This window comes from Amia ocellicauda, unplaced genomic scaffold, assembly GCF_036373705.1.
Source record: "Amia ocellicauda isolate fAmiCal2 unplaced genomic scaffold, fAmiCal2.hap1 HAP1_SCAFFOLD_29, whole genome shotgun sequence".
In the NCBI taxonomy this organism is placed as follows: domain Eukaryota; kingdom Metazoa; phylum Chordata; class Actinopteri; order Amiiformes; family Amiidae; genus Amia; species Amia ocellicauda.
The window spans coordinates 177,462-192,115 of NW_027102854.1; the positions used below are offsets into that span (position 1 = coordinate 177,462).

General features: G+C 39.1%; 1 non-coding gene across 1 annotated transcript; it reads right to left on the reverse strand.

Moving 5' to 3' along the window:
* Positions 1-4,290: 4,290 nt before the first annotated feature.
* Positions 4,291-4,407, reverse strand: LOC136728236 (U5 spliceosomal RNA). Its single transcript, XR_010808600.1, has one exon. It is a non-coding gene; the product is annotated as a U5 spliceosomal RNA (small nuclear RNA).
* Positions 4,408-14,654: the final 10,247 nt, after the last annotated feature.

Below are 14,654 nucleotides of genomic sequence, written 5' to 3' on the forward strand. Positions count from 1 at the left end.
CTGGCCTCTATTAAGTTTTTACAGAAACCCTGACCTATCAATTTGTACAACACTCACTGAAAACCATGGTTGGGGTCAATTCCTGTTTTTCAATTCCAATTCCTCCTACAAATCAATTCAAAATTGCAATTACTTTTTGCATTCACATAATATTCTTTATTGGAATTGAATTGAAAAGGGAATTAAAAATTGAATTGGAATTGACCCCAACCCTGTTGAAAACAAAACAAAAAATACAGATCTGGTTCTTCAAATCTTCACTCTGGTTTCATTCTGTGTCGTAGTTCATTTATCTTGCTGTTAATTGCACCACCAATTACACTCTTTGGGGTACTGGGCAATTTTTTCAAGGTAGCCCCTAAAAAACATGTATCACATAGATTTAATGACTTGCACATAGATATATAAAAATCTTTTAATAAACATACCACATATCTTTGAGAAGGGTTCATTAGTTACATATTGCCACAGTAAATCAACATTTTTGTGTGTGGGTGTATTTAAATGTTTTGGTGTATGCTCTTAAACTTGTCTTACACTAGTTCATAGTAAAATCTGTACTTGGCGAAGCAGCTATGCAAAGGCAGTCTTTTCTCCATTAATACCTTGCTTAAGCATTACATTGATGTGGCACAACTGGACTGAAATGTGAAGTATTTGCTCAAAAGTCAAATTTAAATGAGACATGAAAGTTTATATTGTCAAGGATCCCATGGCACTATTCATTATTATTATGTATTAATATGTCTGAAGCATTAATCCAAGGTGATTTACAAGGTGTTGTTGAAAGAGTGACGTGGCTGAATTCTAAGTCAGGCTTCCCTCAATCAGGTCTAACAAATTTGTTATGACTCCACCTTTACTGCTGTGTAGTAATCTGCTGGTACAAAATGGCTGCACCCCAGAGGGTGGTGGGTGAAGTGAGTCTGTAGAGCACTTTGGGATCTTTCCAGCTGCTACATGTAAGGTATTATTATTTATTAATAAATTAACTCTAGTCTCTGAAACTAAAACAAAGGCCAAAGGAACATTTCAAATGCTAACCCTTTGTGTTCTATACAGTTAAAAAGGAGAGTTAGAAATTTTGTACAACAGCATTTACATACCATATATGGCTTCCACCTTTAAGCGATCCAGAGGTGTCTTTTTCTCCGAAGTTGGATCTCTCTTGCTGCCACCACCACGAAGATTGCTCTTTAGTAATGTTGGAAAGTCAAAGACAGCAACCGTCAGGGTTCTTGCATATGACGTATTCGTGCTGCACCTCTCTGCAAGGATCCAGGACAGTTTGTCAATGTAAACTCCAGTGCCTGGGAATATTTCCACCTAAAAGACAATGGTAAATAAAAAACAAGTTTATCCCCAAACTATTCTTATATTATGTTAAGTGGAATACATTATCAGTAAGGCTGTGATTTTGTTACAGAAATGTGTTATTAAAGACCACAGTATGTCTCAATTCTAAGTTTATTAATTTACAGACATAATAAAGTCAGTGAATCTGTGACACCCATAATTCAATTACATTCTTATTATCAACTATAACTATGAATATAACTGATAATGTAGCATCATTAGATTGTTTACAACCAATATTTGTTTTCAATATATATATTTTTACCTTGTCTTTGTAATATTGTAGACCAAGAGTGTTATACCTGTTTTGGTGATTCTTTGTCAGATTCAGAACAATTTGCTGTGGGGCTGTCAGAACCACTTGATGGTGACACACTTTTGTCTTCATTGCTGATAAATGTGGCTTTTGTTACAATTTTTTTCAGATTGTCCAAAAGGTCTGGAATCTCTGGAGAAAAAAACCTTAGTATTAAATGATAATCATTTCTAGTAATATATTTAATGCAAAGTGAAAACAAAACCATCAATGCCTGCAATTATACTTGAGAGACTTGCTCTATGTTATTGGCAAACTGACCTTTTTGTGGGTCATTAACATTAGCTACAAAAAAAATAAAAAAGATAAAATACAACAATTACCAGATCTAATGTAATGCATATAGTCATTAATGTAGGATTATGAAGTTATGTTGAAAAACTTTATTTAATAATCAGTATTATTAAACTATTAGACAGTGCACATTAAGAGTCTGTATTGTGGTTCTAGATTACTTCAGTATGATCAACTATAATACATTACTCTGGAATCTAAATTACTGAAGAATAACATTTATCAAGGTAAGGAATTATTTGCTATAAATAAAAAAACTTACCATCAACCATACGGTTTCGAAGACATTGGTTTTCATTTTTAAGTCTTGTGTTTTCCTTTTCGAGCTGCTTAACTTTTTGCTGTAGCTCAACTTCACTGGACTCTTTAAATGTCTGTAGAATATGACGGGATCTAATTCTTGAAGCTCCATCGGTTTTCTTTCTTATTTTGTGCTGTATTCAGAGAGGAAAAGAGTTTAAAATGAAAATATATATATATATGAATATGATTAAAAAAAAACAATCCTGCAATACATTTATTTAATATTTGCAGTAATTATCTCACCGGTAACTGTGGTTCATCAAGGTCACTATCATCTGAAATTTGAAGTTTTTTGTTTGGTTTAGGTACTCTCTTCATTTTAGGACAGGGCATTTTTGTTAGGTCATTAAGTTTTCTTCTTAGTTCGCCTTCTTTTCCTAAAATAAAAATAAAATAAATAAAACCCTGCATTATGTCCACAGATATTTGGGGATTATATTTATTTGTCATAAAAATACTGTGCTTTGACCATACAAATTAAGATGAACAGCCAACACTGAATCAAAACTGAAGTTAAATTATATCTGGTTTAATTTATTTTGTGATTTGGGGGATTTTATTGTAAAGCACAACACACAATAAATCTTTCTTACAAATGCCAGTCAAATATGACGAGTTTTTAGCGCCCTCACCACCACCTACCATGTTATAAGAGTATGTTAGACGTACAACACATTAATAACTTAAACATTCATTTCAAATATACTGTGATTGTATATATCAAATAGCATGTAAAGACTTTAATGTTTTTTTTTTAAATAAACATTGTTACCAGTCATAATGATCTGCGCTTCATGGACAGGCCATCCACCTTTTGGAGGTTTGTTCGTGTCTCTCCACTCTGCTCTGAAGTTTCGAGTCGTCTCTTCGTCATCATCAGCAATGCTGAATAAATCAAAATTGCGAAAGCAAGCAGTGGGAATCACGCTGTAAGAGTCTTTGTCGACCCCGCTTTCCCACTTCACCAACGCGTGCATCACCGCCATACTACCTTCACCTTCTCGTCCGTTTTTTCTGCGCCTTTTTCCCCCGACAAGTCACGGCACAAAAAACAGTCCCGCTCTGCATTCTGGTACTTGGCGTTCTTAATAACACCAACAGGGTGTAATCGCATAGACCACTCGAGTATAAAGTACTACATATCCCATCAGTTACAGTTTTTTTTCATCTTCTGAAACTGCAATTTAGCACTTTCAACTGTTTCTTAGTGATTCCTAGAATTACTAACCAGTATTGTAGTCAATGTGTTTATAACCTTTTTTGTTTAACGATTTGTGTGTTATCCTATGGGATCCCATGGTCTTTGATTTGGTCACAGAAGTGATTTGTCTTTGATTTGTTGATCTAGAGTTGAATTTTAATTAGTTTTTCCCTTTTGTATAATTAGTGTAGTGCTACATTTAGTCTTTGTTTTTAAATAAATTTGACAATTTATATCTTTGGAATTGGTGTCTGCGTCCAATTATTACAGAAATTGAGTTCTACAAGACTCCAGGATTCGTGATAAGGTGATACTATGAATTCACTTCTTTAATTGAAATTTAAAAGTGTACCTTACGCTACATATATATATATATATATATATATATATATATATATATATATATATATATATATATATGTATGTATGTATGTATGTCCAATTGCTTTGACAATACAAATGAATAGAATTGAGAGGGAGAGAGAGAGAGACAGACAGACAGACTGACAAACAGAAAAACAGACAGACATAGACACACACACACACACACACACACACAGAGCCAGCCAGCCAGCCAGCTCAGCGATGACATCACGAGCCTCTCTCAGCTGACTGCTATGACATCACAGAGCACGTACATTCCGTTGCTTGCCGTCTGTCAACCACTCAGTCACTGCCAGCCAGACTGGCTGGCTGGCTGGATGGGGGGGCTGCTTGCTGCTGCTGCGTACCTTAGCAAGCTTATTTGCTTGACCGGCCTTCCTACTCCTCTGCCCACATGCCCACCTATGCCCGATCTGCTGTTCACCTGGATCACAGCTCCCCCCCAACAAGGCAGATCCTCCCAAAAATGGTACAAACTCACCCACGATCCCCTCCACGGAAAGCTTTAGCAAAAGGCAAAAGCGTTATACGTAATGAAGAGGAACCCGAGTCCAAGACGCATCCGACCAGCCATACATATTTGTGTGTATTAAAGATCACATTTTCTTACATTTAGTTTTTCTGTACTTTATTACATCTTATTGTGATTTATAAATGTATTGTTTCTTTTCCATATGTATGTATGTATGTATGTGTGTGTGTGTGCCTGTCTCTGTGTGAAAGTGAGTGTGTGTGTGTGTGTGTATGTCTGTCTGTCTGTGAAAGTGTGTGTGTGTGGGTGTGAGTGTCTGTCTGTCTGTCTGTCATGTAACTCGCACATCTGTGAGGGCACCATTTTTGCAGAAGAGATGTACACATTTTGGAGCAACATATGCTGCCATCCAGACATCATCTTTTCCAGTGACGTCCCTGCATTTGCAAAAAGATCACATTTTATTACATTTTGTTTATCTGTACTTTATTACATCTTATTGTGATTTATACTTGTAATGTTTCTTTTCCATATATATGTATGTACAGTGGGGGAAAAAAGTATTTGATCCCCTGCTGTTTTTGTACGTTTGCCTTGAGATCATTAACAAGATCCTCCCATGTAGTTCTGGGCTGATTCCTCACCGTTCTCATGATCATTGAAACTCCACGAGGTGAGATCTTGCATGGAGCCCCAGACTGAGGGAGACTGACAGTTATTTTGTGTTTCTTCCATTTGCGAATAATCGCACCAACTGTTGTCACCTTCTCACCAAGCTGCTTGGTGATGGTCTTGTAGCCCATTCCAGCCTTGTGTAGGTCTACAATCTTGTCCCTGACATCCTTGGACAGCTCTTTGGTCTTGGCCATGGTGGAGAGTTTGGAATCTGATTGATTGATTGCTTCTGTGGACAGGTGTCTTTTATACAGGTAACGAGCTGAGATTAGGAGCACTCCCTTTAAGAGAGTGCTCCTAATCTCAGCTCGTTACCTGTATGAAAGACACCTGGGAGCCAGAAATCTTGCTGATTGATAGGGGATCAAATACTTATTTCCCTCATTAACATGCAAATCAATTTATAACTTTTTTGAAATGCGTTTTTCTGGATTTTTTGGCTGTTATTCTGTCTCTCACTGTTAAAATACACCTACCATTAAAATTATAGACTGATCATTTCTTTGTGAGTGGGCAAACGCACAAAATCAGCAGGGGATCAAATACTTTTTTCCCTCACTGTATGTATGTATGTATGTATGTATGTATGTATGTAAGTGTGTGTGTGTCTGTCTCTGTGAAAGTGTGTGTGTGTGTGTGTGTGTCTGTGAAAGTGTGTGTGTGTGTGCATGTGTCTGTCTGTGAAAGTGTGTGTGTGTGTGTGGGTGTGACAGTGTGTATGAGTGTCTGTCTGTCATGTAACTCGCACATCTGTGAGGGCACCATTTTTGCAGAAAGAGATGTACACATTTTGGAGCAACATATGCTGCCATCCAGACATCATCTTTTCCAGGGACGTCCCTGCATTTTTCAGCAGGATAACGCCAAACCACATTCTGCCCAGATTTCAAGCGCATGGTTGCGTAGGCAGAGAGTGCGGGTGCTAGCATGGCCTGCCTGCAGTCCTGACCTGTCTCCGAATTGAGAATGTGTGGCGCACTATGAAGTGCAAATTAAGACAACGAAGGCCCTGTGCAGTTGCGCAGCTGAGGAAATGCATAATGGATGAATGGGGGAAAATCCCGCTTGCTAAACTTAACCAAGTGGTGTCTTCAGTGCCCAAGTGCTTAATAAGTGTTATTAAAAGAAAAGGTGATGTTACATAGTGGTAAACAGTCGACTGTCCCAACTTTCTTGGTTTCTTTTCACTGCTAATGAGATGCTGTAAAGTGAGTTTTCAGGAGCTCTAATCGTATTGATGAATTCATGCAGCATTTGTAATTGAATTTCAAAAAGAAATCCTTGCTGTCTGGCCTGTGTGTATGAGATGTACTCTGTCAATCTTTGGCTAACAACTGAAACATTGGTAGAACAGAAATGGCAACATAAAAAAGAAAAGTACATTTTAAAAGAGCACATTAAATAGGATGAATATACAGTTTTTTACAATCACTTTGTCACTAATTTCAGAACCTTGATGTCATTTTTCAAAACTCTAGACACAAAACTCAAAACGGTCATCACTTGTAACACTGCACAATACAATGTTTTGAACATTGGACAGCCTTTCATATCTTTAAAGAAACCTTGCACTTGCAGACTTGTTGGTTCAAATAACTAATTTATCATGAAATACCATAGTAACATAGTAACACAGAAGATACCGATAGTTTCACTGTGTAGTTGTTCGTACAATCATTAAATATTGTAGTACAAAATATGTGATACATGTTTCATTATGGTACTACACATAAATACATCACTGTAAAAGGACTAGTAGAGAGAATACTACAGACACAGTGGAATCATTGAACAAAATCTGAAATGTATTGATGCAATACAATCAAATCACACCATAGGTTTCTTTGAATCCATGCAACAATAATTAGCTACAAAAAAGAACAAAACTACAGTAAAATGTCAACTGCAGTGTTCCTCACCTGGCTTAGTGTAAAAAGCAAAACAAAGGATTGATTACTGTACTTCTAAATTTCCATCAGCCCTGTGTTCTGGTTCAGGTTCTCACAACCATTTTTCACAAGAGGCATCTTGAAACTGAACATACCTGAACATACTCAGTCATCAGCTGCTTCACTCTGTCTGCATTTCTTTCAAAAGGCACACTATACTCTGTGCTACACATTGGTATGCAGTATACAGTCATTTGACAATTGAGAGTAGCCTAATGTTTAGTGCATGCTGAAGACTTGCCGCTTCTCAGTACGGAAATTTCTGATGATTGAGGCCACAGTTGATCCTGAGTTGATTCTGAGGTTTGATTGAATCATTGTAGCTGCCTCAGTCATGGTCATGCCATGATTTACAACATGCTCTACAACTATTTCTCGGATTTCACTGGACACTATTTGCTGTTGCTGCCGCTGTCTGGTCCGTGGCCTTGTCCTCTACCACGTTCCCCCAACACCTCTCAAACGAGGCCCATGGCTGCCTCTCTGGTGAGGCCTAAGCCCTCCTCTATGACGAGGCCCACGACCACCTCTCAGAAGGGGTGCATGTCCCCTTCCATTCCTTTGACCACCACGTCTTCCTCCTCCCACTGCTTGACCTCTATTGTGACCTGGATGACTTGCCGGCTCCATGTTATCACTGTGTTGCTGGGGTGGATAGCACTCATTTCACTCGATACTCGTACCACAATGTGAAATCAATCATCAATAACCAGTTGGCAGTATTGGAAAAGCAATTACAAGGGCCTGCATACATACAGTAATGTCAAATCTGATGTGGAAGAACAATCATCTTCAACCAGGTTGGAGCGTTAGTTGCAATGCCTTTAATACACGCAGCGTGGAGAGGAACAGTGACTCAAGTAGATCCCAAAGTCGCTCTGCCTTCATTTTAACAGTCAGAGCTTTTATACACAAAAATCAAAGAGCTGGTTATAATCAGAAAGTCATTACTATGTTATCTTAAAAGTTAGCTAAGCAGAATTTATATCATTATAGGACAGAGTTCATAGATCAACACATGGATTAGGGAGCAGGCACTTCAATCATACTGTTTGACATTGTCTCCAAGATTCTCATCGTAAATAACAAACAGAAATCAAACTACCTTCTGGCCTGACCTTCTAGCTTGACCTTATCTTTCTTAAGTATACAAGAGAGAAAAACAGGTATTAGAGAAAGAATTTCTAACTTTCCTTCCACACTGAAAACATGGTGTGGAAAAGTGCTACATGATGATGAATGATGATGAAATATTACATCCATAGATAATGTAGTCCAACTGGTTCATGCTCCTCGGTTATTGGTGTCAATGGATCTCATTATCCTGAAACTTTCATGATCGAAACATGGAATATTGTTTGTCAGTTTCCATAAAATTATGCATTAAGAGTAATGCAACAGTCACTTATCATTTTGAGCAGCTGTATCAATTGATAGTTAGATCTTTGTAATGAAATGAATAGACAGTGATCTCAGATGTAATGTGTGAATTGCATTTTGAAATGGTAATACTTTGATGTAAGTTGTGTCATTTTAGTTCAATGAACAAATGATCTGAGGTTGATGTGTATTGTATCCAAGCAATTGTAAAAAAGTGTTAGAGTTTTGAAAAATGTGCATTTTGATCATCGGGTGTGAGTTTAGTGTCTAGAGTTTTGAAAAATGACATCAAGGTTCTGAAATGAGTGCCAAAGTGATTGTAAAAAAGTGTAATATCAGGGGACAGTGGCTATTAGTGATCTGGCCTTCCGTGGCCTCTGTATTAATGTAACAGGTCACATTGTATGTGTACACTGATACTTGATAGTATAATATAGTACAAGTAAAAAACATACATAGGTATCATAGAAGTATTTTGCAGAAATGATTATGGATAGTTATCAAAATGGAGAGGAAATGCTAAATCCAGTCTCCCCAGGCTGAGCTTCTATTGCTGCACCTGCTAAGTGGCTGCTGGCCCCACTATATGGATAGAGCCACACCAAGTACAAGAGTCTCCCCATTGCTATTTATATCTCCCTATCCAGTCTTCTATAGGTGTCAGGGTGGGGTGCCTATTCCCCTGCATGCTTTGAAACCTATAGCACCTGGGACGCACACTTGGGATCCGGTTCCTCTGCCCCTCACATACACATGAGGAATCCCAGGTGCTCAATACGTCATACTGTCTCTTTCATCTCATGTGTAAACTATGGACAAATACATGACTAAACGTGTTAAGTTGCTTTTCCCAGAATGCTTTGCGCCACGATATGCAAATAACGGGGACTATGATTGGCTCCCTGACATTACCCACACTGCGACTGATGCTACCCATTTCACTACCCAACAAAGACCCATAATATGCGTGTGTCTGTCTGTCTGTCTGTCTGTCTGTGTGTGAAAGTGTGTGTGTGTCTGTCTGTCTGTCTGTCATGTAACTTGCACATCTGTGAGGGCACCACTAATGCCGAAAGAGATGTACACATATTGTTTATTTTCCATATATATGTATGTATGTATGTATGCATGTCCAATTGCTTTGACAATACAAATGAATTTAATTGAGAGGGAGAGAGAGAGAGAGAGAGACAGACAGACAGACAGACAGAGAGACACACACACACACACACACAGAGAGCCAGCCAGCCAGCCAGCCAGCTCAGCGATGACATGACGAGCCTCTCTCAGCTTACTGCTATGACAGCACAGAGCACGTACATTCCGTTTAACAAATCGTTAAACAAAAAAGGTTATAAACACATTGACTACAATACCGGTTAGTAAGACGAAGGTGAGTCTCTCGTTAGTATTATTAGTCAGACATTAAATAACTACGCAGGTTAGTATTTATGTCAGGTAACTTCTCGTTATATATATATCAGTCTCATTTACGTTTAGGTGCCGAGAAAGATCCTATTTGTTACCACAATTTCCCTTAACTGATTATTATTCAATGATTAAGGATAGGCAGGGCCACCAATAATCTAATGTCTATTAACTTGTGTCAATTTCAGACTAAACAGTTAAACAGGAATGAGAAGATATTTCTCGGCGTTGACAGATTTTATTTCTAAAATTATCAACAAAACAGTTTAATGCAACACACATTTATATTTAAGAAAACTAAATGATATTACACATTCTAGAGTTATGAATCACAGATTAACATTTCTAATTGATTTCTCAAATGTCATGAATCACAAACTCCAAACTGTTAAACTTATGTGAACTTCGTCGCAGAGAGGCCTCTCTGGCTTCGGGCTCAGATAACAGCACACGGCACGAGGTCCGTGTGGTTTGGAACAAAGGCAGTCCGGTTCGGCTTTGTCCAAGAACTTCCACTCAGTCGATGCACCTGGAAGTTGGGGTTTCGCGAATGTAGAGTCTTTTCCAAACAGATTTTCCACTGGTTTGAAGGCTCCAAGGTTGTGCACAAAATCTTCTTTGTAAGCAGGGTTCCACCGTAGTTACTTGAAGACAAAGTCTTTGAGGAAAGCAGGGCCCTGTTTGTTCCAAGGGTCAAGTTTCTTAAGACTCAAATAGCTATTTAAATGACTGACACTTTCGTATTCAGTCGACTTAGTCAATTGTCCAGCTGTAAAACTCCACTGATCAGGTGGGTCTGTAAAGTTATTTATTTAATAAAGTCCTTTAAAAGAATTCTTCGTACGGCTCAATCTCCTTCTCCCAGTTTAACTCTTCTGTTGCCGGCAAAGACTTGGTTGGTTTCTGATTCCGGTTCTGGCAACAGAGCTACAGGTTGAGCTGTGGCAGCGAGTTTCTGGTTCAGGTGAGAGAAAGAGAGAGAGAAAGACTGTTCCTTAAAGTCTGTCAGATCAGTAGGTGATTGGTCCCTGAGTTCTTGAGATAGGATTTCGGTTTCAGCCCCCAGTGTCCTATTGGAGGGGGGCTTGATTTATGACTGATGTCAATCCATGCCATCTTTTGGAAATGCCGGTTGGCCCGGGTTCGTAGCTCTATGTCGGGATTTCGGCTCTCGTCCACTTCAAAGAGTTTTTATCACCTACAGGCCCCTTTCTCCAGACATCTCATAGCAGAATAACAAACTATTTGGCCTCTTCTCGGTGCCATCCTCCCCAAAACTGTCACTTTTAAGCAAACCAGTTCCAAGCTGATGAGCTAAGGAAATCTGATAACTTTGGGGGGGGGAGAGGTCTTCTTTAGATCCGTGCTTCAGCTCAGAGCCCAAATACTCTTATCCAAATACACCCAACATAACGCTACATATGTATGTATGTATGTATATATGTGTAGAAGGAAAATTAGAAATTATTTTCTTACACCTGTTTTTCTCTCTTGTATACTTAAGAAAGATACGGTCAAACTAGAAGGTCAGCGCAGAAGATAGTTTGATTTCTGTTTGTTATTTACGATGAGAACCTTGGAGACAATGTCAAACGGTATGACCTACGAGCCTGTTCCCTAAAACCATGTGTTGACCTATGAACTCTGTTCTATAATGATATATGTTCTGCTTAGTTAGCCTTTAAGATAACATAGTAATGACTTTCTAGCATGTATGGATGTATGTATGTATGTATATATATATATATATATATATATATATATATGTATGTATGTATGTATGTATGTATGTCCAATTGCTTTGACAATACAAATGAATTGAATTGAGAGGAAGAGAGAGAGAGAGAGAGAGAGAGAGAGAGAGAGAGAGAGAGACAGACAGACAGACAGACAGCTCGGCGATGACATCACGAGCCTCTCTCAGCTGACTGCTATGACATCACAGAGCACGTACATTCCGTTGCTTGCCGTCTGTCAACCACTCAGTCACTGCTAGCCAGACTGGCTGGCTGGCTGGATGGGGGGGCTGCTTGCTGCTGCTGCGTACCTTAGCAAGCTTATTTGCTTGACCGGCCTTCCTACTCCTCTGCCCACATGCCCACCTATGCCCGATCTGCTGTTCACCTGGATCACAGCTCCGCCCCAACAAGGCAGATCTTCCCAAAAATGGTACAAACTGATCCACGTTCCCCTCCACGGAAAGCTTTAGCCCAAAATAAGGGACCCATTCTGTAACAACATAATGGATGCCCACCCAACCTGTGACAAAACTTAGAAAAAAGAAAAACGGTCAGTCCTCCTGGGGGAGGGACACACAGCCACCCTGGCTGCCCAATATGTCAGCGCCTACCACAGCCTGAGGGACACAGTGACACACGAGCACCGGCTGTAAATATAATGTAAATACTCATTTGTAATGCATGTCATTGTATTTCAAAAAAGGAATCTGGAAATAGTAAACCAATTTTCTTTATTTGTATGTATTTAAGATCACATTTTATTACATTTTCTTTTTCTGTACTTGATAACATCTTATTGTGATTCAAAATTCTATTATTTATTTTCCGTATGTATGTATGTATGTATGTATGTATGTGTGGAAGGAAAGTTAGAAATTCTTTTCTCACACCTGTTAATCTCTCTTGTATACTTAAGAAAGATAAGGTCAAGCTGGAAGGTCAGGCCAGAAGGTAGTTTGATTTCTGTTTGTTATTTACGATGAGAACCTTGGAGACTGTCACGGTCTCCCCTGCTTCTACCTTAGTTCACCACCAGAGGTCTCCCTCTCCCAAATACTAGTTTAGTGCTTCTCTTGTCCTTTGTCCAGTCAAACCAGTCTTTCCACATTCTTCCCTACCAGGTGCACCTGTTCTGTCCTCCTCTCCTATCATTGGTCAATCCTTCATTCACCTCGTTCAATCCCTCTCTCCTTCACAGTACACAGTACCCCTCTGTTTCCTAGATTCATCGCGAAGTCTTGCATTCTCTCCTGAATCAATTCTAAGCCTTGTTTCTTGATTGCCTTCCCGTGTATTTTTGACCTCTTGCTTCCTTCTCTCGTTTACCCCTTTCGGATCTCTCTACTAGCCTGTTCGCTTGATCGTTTGACCTGGACTGTCCCTGTTTATGCTCTCTCGTTTTGCCCTTATTGGATTATCTGCTTCAACTCTAAAGCCTGCACTTGGATCCTTTCCTTTTCCTAAAAAAACCTGTGATTCTTATATGTTCAAACTGAATATTGTAAGGGACATATATGCTGCAAAAAACACATATATAAATTGCATAATATTAATGTATTTTTAATCATATATGTCCTACATACAACTAAAGGCATATAGTTTTTGATGAAGTAAAAACATAGGAAAATAGTGCAAATTTAATATGAATGTCCAGCATATGAAGACATGTATAAAACACAGTGCAGTTTAGCAGTATAAGGCTGTACTTAACTCATGCTCTTGCCTTGTCCTAAGTGGAGCCCTATGCCTATAATCAAACATGGTCATATACTGTATAATCAACCTTAGATCAACTGCTCTTTCAAATCCTGTAGGAAAATGAACAGTCCGCATAAAGGTCAGTGATATTTTGACAGCAGATCCTCGAACCAGTTTCTGCACTGTACAATTTCCAAATTTGCCAACTGCATATAAGTGATATTGGTCATCACTGACACAGAGAAAGTGTGAAACCGTGAAAATACTGCCATCTTTCAATATCACAACCGAGTTGTTCCTTTTCTTTGTCTTTGTGTATGTTTGGCTTTGAATGACCTCTCCGTTGATAACTATTCTGTTGTAGTACCTGCCAATAGAGGTCCCAGGTACATCTAGCAATGCATGCAATGCATTCATATTATTTTCAGACACTGGCCTAATCTTTGGCACTCCAAGTGCAAGTCATATCTAGTATAATTCTTTACATGACGTTTACCAGAGGTCATTTCTGTGTAGAATGATTTAATTTCAGGTGAAACATCATTGGATGAGCAGGCCTTAGCTATGCGTGGCAATGCCCGAGACCATGCTACTCTTTTGCAAAGCTGCTGAGGCACTGCATTACTGCTTTTGACTTGCTTGAGCAAGTAGCCATTATAGCTCTCAAACATGAAAGCAGACTGGGCCCAGAGAGGACCCAAATTCTCAACACTCTTAGTCAAATGCAGAAGTGAATGCATATTGTAGGTCACCTGATCTTCGCCATACAAAGACTGAACTGATTTAACATAAAGCTCAAGAGCCTCATGAGCATGGTCAATATCCTCTTGGCTAATGTCTGAACCTAGCAAAATGCTCACACCCTCCACAAGTAGAGCCCAGTGGCAAAGATACCTGTTTGGAAGTATCCCCTCCAGGACTGGCAAACTGTAATATAAAAGCCAGTTCTGTCATTCGTGAGCTTTCCAAAACCTTAGCTCAACAATAGACCGTGGGATTCTGGAAAAAATGCTTAGAGGCTTGATTGCTAAAAGATTTACATCCACTGTTACAGTGTTCAAACCAACATACCATGGTTTACTATAGCTTTTGGAATCAAACCATAAAGTGGCTATTTGCCGGCAAACCCCCAGCAACACACAATGCATGTAATCAGGGACCATGCCATTGATCAGGTCAAAATCTGGCAAGTCCACAATTGGAGATGGCCCTTTTATGCCCAAAATGCTCTGTTCATTATTTTTGGCAATCTCACCTATTTGCACAGTTGTGTCATGATCTCTAAGGAACACCTGGATGAAGACAGTGCCCACACCCATACTCTCCATTAAACTGCTTGAAATTTTGCAGTAAAGGTCGTGCAACAGCATCACATATGGCACATAATGCATAGACCTTTGTCGTTTTGATTGAGTGATCTACTGGATCCTGCCACTGAAGACCTGTTTGTCCAAGACTT